Source organism: Pinus tabuliformis, chromosome 3_1 (genome assembly GCF_031772625.1).
Source record: "Pinus tabuliformis cultivar Carrire ecotype Pingquan chromosome 3_1, CPIR1, whole genome shotgun sequence".
Taxonomy (NCBI): Eukaryota; Viridiplantae; Streptophyta; class Pinopsida; order Pinales; family Pinaceae; genus Pinus; species Pinus tabuliformis.
The window spans coordinates 681493298-681499297 of NC_142301.1; the positions used below are offsets into that span (position 1 = coordinate 681493298).

General features: G+C 38.5%; 1 pseudogene; it reads right to left on the reverse strand.

Moving 5' to 3' along the window:
• Window positions 1-3356, reverse strand: part of LOC149188931 (protein ACTIVITY OF BC1 COMPLEX KINASE 1, chloroplastic pseudogene) — a 96690-nt pseudogene extending 93334 nt beyond the window's left edge.
• Between the last annotated feature and the right edge of the window lie 2644 nt (window positions 3357-6000).

Sequence of the window (6000 nt, forward strand, 5' to 3'; positions counted from 1 at the left end):
GGCCACTTATTCAAAAGTTGCAAAAGATCCCAATTCAAACAATATTGCCAGAAATTGAAGAGGAAGGAAAAATCATATTGGAACCTGGAGCAGTCACAGAAACAAGAACCCGACATCTACGAAATCGATCAATTTCAGAGTATCTCATCAAGTGGAAGAACTTACCCACTGAAGATTCCACATGGGAGGACAAGAATTTTATACAGAAGCATCAAGAACTACTCAAGCGTTGAGGACAACGCTTTTTGAAGGAGAGGGGCATGTTAGGCCCCTATACTACTAGTGTAAGCCCTTATTGTTATTAGTACAACCCACTTATTATATTGATGTACCCATGTAGTGCCCATATTGTTACTATTGTGCCCCATAGAAGCCCACTATTGTTATTATTGTGCCCTTACATTATTATTGTTATGTCGGCTCTGATTATGTTATGACCCCTTAGACTCCTATTTATAGAAAGGAGGTCTTTTCATTTGTATCATCCAAGAATTGTTCATTTATGTAATGTAAAGGAGGTTGCCCCCTCGAAGAGTCTGAATTCTAAGGCGTTGATTTATCTTTTCTATCTTTTCTTGAGTTGGTTTCATAACAGATTGCCTGGATTGACAGAGGTTTTGCCTAACCTTTCCATTTTCTAGATAGCCATGGTGTTGTGGGTTTCTTTCATTTTGTTTCTAGTTGGTTATTATGTTCCTTTGGTTGTGGTTTGAGTTATTAGTTCTTGGAGCCTTGGTTGGACAAATGCATTGGAGCCCTGTAACAACTTCGGTTGAGTTACTAGTCCTAAAGCCTTGGTTGGACAAATGCTCTAGAGCCCTTGGTGGGTTGAGTTACTAGTCCTAGAGCCTTGGTTGGACAAATGCTCTAGAGCCTAACAACAGTTGTGGGTTGTTACTAGTCATGGAGCCTTGGTTGGAACAAACACTCTGGAGCCCTTGACAACTTGGGTAGAGACCAATCTGGTGATGGTTAGTGATGTATGACCATGAGGTGGAATCACTAGTTGAGAGTTGAGGCGGTTTAGCCTCTGGAAAACCTGGTTTGGTTTTATTTGGATTATTCCATGAGATCCCGCATTCATGCTTGGAATATGGCATGAGAGTGACTGATTGAAAGAAATATTTGTATCAGCCTAGTCTATAGTTGGGTGATACGTGAAAGTCCCTGACTTGGTTGGATTTTCATATGTTAATAAGAGCTATTTTTCCCTTGGTATTTTCATGAGTAAAGGTACCTGATGTAATGTGGATTTAATGGTTATTTCCTCATTGATATATCTCTAATTCTTTGTTGATTATAAGCATGTTTTATGATAGTTATAATATATGGATCTCATCATGTTTTGATTAGTATGTGAAACAATAATGAATGAATGACCTAATAGATGATAATGCAACTAATTTGAGAAGGCATCAATCCTTCTTGACGATTCTCAGATAAGTATGAGACCCCTATGCTCAAATATGTTGTTGAAACCTGTAGATTTCATATTTATGTTTGACGAAATGATTGTCATGGTTGGGCTTGTTTAGGTCAAGGCATTGATCAAGTTTTGTGTTAGAGGCGTTGTCTTGGTGTCATATATTGTCTTGAAAAGTCTCATCAAGTTTCAAGAAGTGGTTTGGAGACTAACCCTGAAAAAGTGGCTTAAATATCACAGTCTCTAGCACATAACTGGATGAAAAAGAGTGCAGTCTCTCACTTACAGACATTATGGGAGAAACTGGAGGGTTTCAGTCGCATGCATGCCTTGTCATGGGAAAGACTGGGGGTTTAATTCATTGAAAGTCTAGGTTAACATAGTGGTTGGGCACTTGGCGTGGTGGATTAGCTCATGGGGGTCCTGTAGCATCTGAAGGAGGTTTGTGAAGTCTTGGTTCGTCAATTCCACTTCCTTAATAGCACTTAGGGAGTTTATCATATCATAGTAACTCTTTGTCACGTGTTTACCCCGATGGGCCATTTAGCTTGGGTAAATGTGGGAGGAGGGCGTTACAGAGTGGTATCAGAACATGGTTCAACTCTTGGACTGGATGGGCAAAATGTGGATTGTCATGCATGCATGAAGGTTATATACGTGCTTGATGTGTATGCATGGTGGTGGTTATTGTTGCAATTGTGTTTCCATGTAGGAGTTGATGATGTTGTTGTTGGGATGTGTTTGTCATGAATGCATGTTGGTTGTATATGCATTTGTTATGCATGTCAGTGTCTATATGTTGTTATGCATGCATTGTCATGGTTATAATTATGCATTGTGAGGTAATTGTATATAGTTTGTGCCATCATGATTTTTTTGGATGTTATGATGTTGATGTGATGGTTGAGATAGAGTAGGAGATGCAAATCATCAAGGCGAGGTTGCAACACTAGACTTTAGGGTAAGATCAGAAGTAATATAGGTTTGTATGGTGGGTGTGTAGGTATGTGGTTAATGGTTGTTATCAGAATTAAGGTTACTTATATACTTGTCATTTTATTGTTGTTATGGTTACATGTATGATAGATGTTAGTTAATCAGTGTGATCATATGTACATGTGTCGGATAATCATGCATGGTAGTAACTTGTTATTATATGCATTGTGGTCATATGTGTGATGATTATGTTCATTGTAGTTAAGATGTTGGTGTTATATGTATCATGCTAACCTGGATTGGCTTATGCAGATGGTTATGATTACAATATTCAGGTATGAGTCGACATGTTGTGATATTATGTCTACTAATCTAGACTAATTGTGCATATGTGATTATTATGCATGACTTACAATTGTTTATGAGCTTATGATGTGAAAATGTTAGCTAGTTACTGTTATGGATATCATGACCTTATTTATGTTTGAGTTGATGTGTTGTTAAGTTATAGCGTGCTAATCTAGATTGATTGTGCAAACAAGATAGCCTCCCCTGAGATACATTAGTGTATGAGTTTGATAATGTAGTTTGTTTGATGTTTGAGTGTTTGGTGTCTATTATTTCGTCTATATGTCATTTGAGTGTGTTGACACCTAATCATCAGGATTGGGTGAATAGGTGTAACTGATGTAAATAAATAATAAGAAATATGAATAGTCATCAGTAGATGAAGTGAACAGTCTCTCCCTCATGTATATAATAAAGACCAACCTGAATGAATAGGAATAAGTTGTTTTTGAGGAGTTACTGCCGAGTCGGACATGGTATCAGAGACAGCTCCCAAAATTAGGTTTTGTGCAACTCCTGATGTCAGTTTCTGCTTATATTCAGTGTATGTTGTAGAATTCACACCTACCCATCTGACCGAATTCTGCTTCTCATATATACGTTGCTCCTTGTACTGTGTTGAAACGCTATCAATGAATTTCATAAACATCTGAACGCTGCTCCCTCCATACGCTGCTCTCTCCAAGTTTTTTGTTATTGTTTTCTGCTTGTGTCTTCCTTCCCTTTTTATTAACAATTGAGATTTTGTATTCTGTTCCTGCGTAGTGGCTCACCAGTGTCACCAGGTGTCACGATGCTTCTCTCTCCTTTGAGAATGGTTTGCCTGGTTCTCTTGATGGAGAATTGATTTTGGAAATTCCTCACCGGAGGTAGCGATGTTCACAAATGGTGTGGATTGCATGGTGAGAAGTGGACTCTTGCTGGTTCCGGTAGAGTTCATGGGAGATCGACAGAGGCTCTCACTTTGCACAGTTATTGCTATGCGACATCGTGAGCCTGCGCAGAATGTACATGACGATCTGCAAGAGACAAGATGTGCTTTCAAACTGCTGCTAGCATTCCATTAACTGAACTGAGACCTCCATTCCATTATATTATGCATTCGCCTGTCTAAAGAAAAGGGATATTATATAGCAGCGCGTTCACACAAGTTCGCTAGCCTATCTAACATGGTTTCTATCCGGTTTTGCTAAAGATGTCTCGACTGTCAGTGAAGCTGTCTTTCATCAACATTTCAAAACAGAAGGGGTCGGTGCTGGTGGCGCCCAAGAAAAGATTTTGTACGTGGATTCCCAAGGCTGATCCATTTTTCTAAATTCCTCACAGGCCAGAGGAATAGTCTAATCGAGGTGATTGATTTGTTGGTTCTTTCACTGGTCAAAATTCTTTAATGCTTTAACACAGTGTGATGCTTCTCGACCTTTAATTGAAGAGTGTGATGTGTGGGAACACCGTGAGAGTGCATTGAATGTTATATGAAGTGAGAATATCATGGCATAAATGGTGTGTTTGATTGGTATGTTCACCTGCTGTTGTGCGTTGAAAAAAAAAAGCTTTGAAAGTCCATAGTTAATGGCTATGCGTGAGACCATGTGCACAATAGTACTATTTTTCTATATAGTTTGAATACACTAAGTTTTTCATTATAGTACTTTATTTCAATATGGTACTGTCATACCAATGCCCCTTTGAATTGTAATTTTTTAAAATTACCACCAGAAGTACAATTTTATTGTATATTGCCAGAAGTATTTTTCTATCAACAGAAGTATTTTTTACAGTATACAGATTTTTGCCAAAATAAGTATTTTTTTATAGTATGCATTCAATCATATCTATTACGGGAATAATTCTTACTGGCAAGGAGAACTATCCTGAGTGGTCCCGAATGATAAAACACACCCTCATTTTCAATGAGTTGTGGAAAGGAGTGTGTATTGGAGACGGAGACAAAGAGCCAGAACAGCCTACCTCAGACAAAGAGTTTGCCATTTGGGAAAATAAGAACAGCAAAGCCTATGCATTAATTGCAGCATCTGTAATTGAAGAGGTGAGTCGCCATATTTCACCATTTTCAACTGCTTTCAAAGCCTTACAAAAGCTGAAAGAACTCTATGACTCACATTCTGCACTTGAAGTTGTTCAACTCATGATTAAACTCTTCACTCTTGAATTGCAAAATAATGATCCTCTTGCTCTTGCATCCGAAGTAAAATCTATAATGCATGATATCAAAGCCACTAAGGTTGAATTGGATATTCCTCTTATCGCTTTTCTCAAGGCACTTTATCCTACTTACTCCAATTATCTTGAGTCATTGCAAGCAAATGGAAATCTCAAAGATATTACCTTTGACTCTCTTGTGAAAAAATTTGTTGAAAGAGAGAAAGCTTTTGGAAAGAAGACAACCCCTGAATCTTCTGAAGAGGCTGTGTGCCTTGCTCATAAAGAAAAGAATCTTGCTCAAGATTATTCCAGAGGAAGAGGTGGTCGAAGAGGAAGAGGAAGATATTTCAGAGGCAGGGGGGCAGACACTCTCAAGGAGAAAAGGCAGATTTGCATTGCATACGCTGCAAAAGAAATGGATCACATGATGCCTCTACATGCAGGTTACCTTGGGACAAAATTGAGCAGCAAAGAAACCAACAGAAAGGTAAAACTAATGACACAGACAAAGGTAAAGCACCTGAATCTGCTCATTATGTTGTGGCACAATGTAATATCAAAGTAAATGAAGATTTATTTAATGCTTCACTTGCTTCTTGGAAAAATGATTGGTTGCTTGATTCAGGAGCAACTTGCCACATGACTCATAGAAAAGATTTTTTTGAATAATTTACTGACAACGTTGATGGAGCAGTATATTTTGCAGACCAATCAAAAATCAAGCCATCAGGGCTTAGCACAATCAGGCTTAAATTGCATTGTCTTCCAGACTTCCTTCTACATCATGTTCTATATCTCCCACAGCTGAAGAGAAACTTGTTGTCCTTGGTCCACATCCGCCAGCAAGGTCACTCCATTCATATGTTTGATGGCAAGCTTTAGGTGAGAAAAGCATCTGACCACTCACTTGTCATGAGAGGAATAGAAGAAGAAAGGCTTCTCAAGCTGCAAGGTACCTCTGCTCGTGCACAACATTTCTCATACAATTCTCATTATGAAGAAGGTACACTTCCATCAAGTTTATTATGGCATGCTAGATTTGGACATTTGAACTATGGCAGCCTCTGCTTGTTGAAGAAAAATGGTGTTGCTGGTTTGCCTACAATTCCCAGGAAATTTAAGCAATG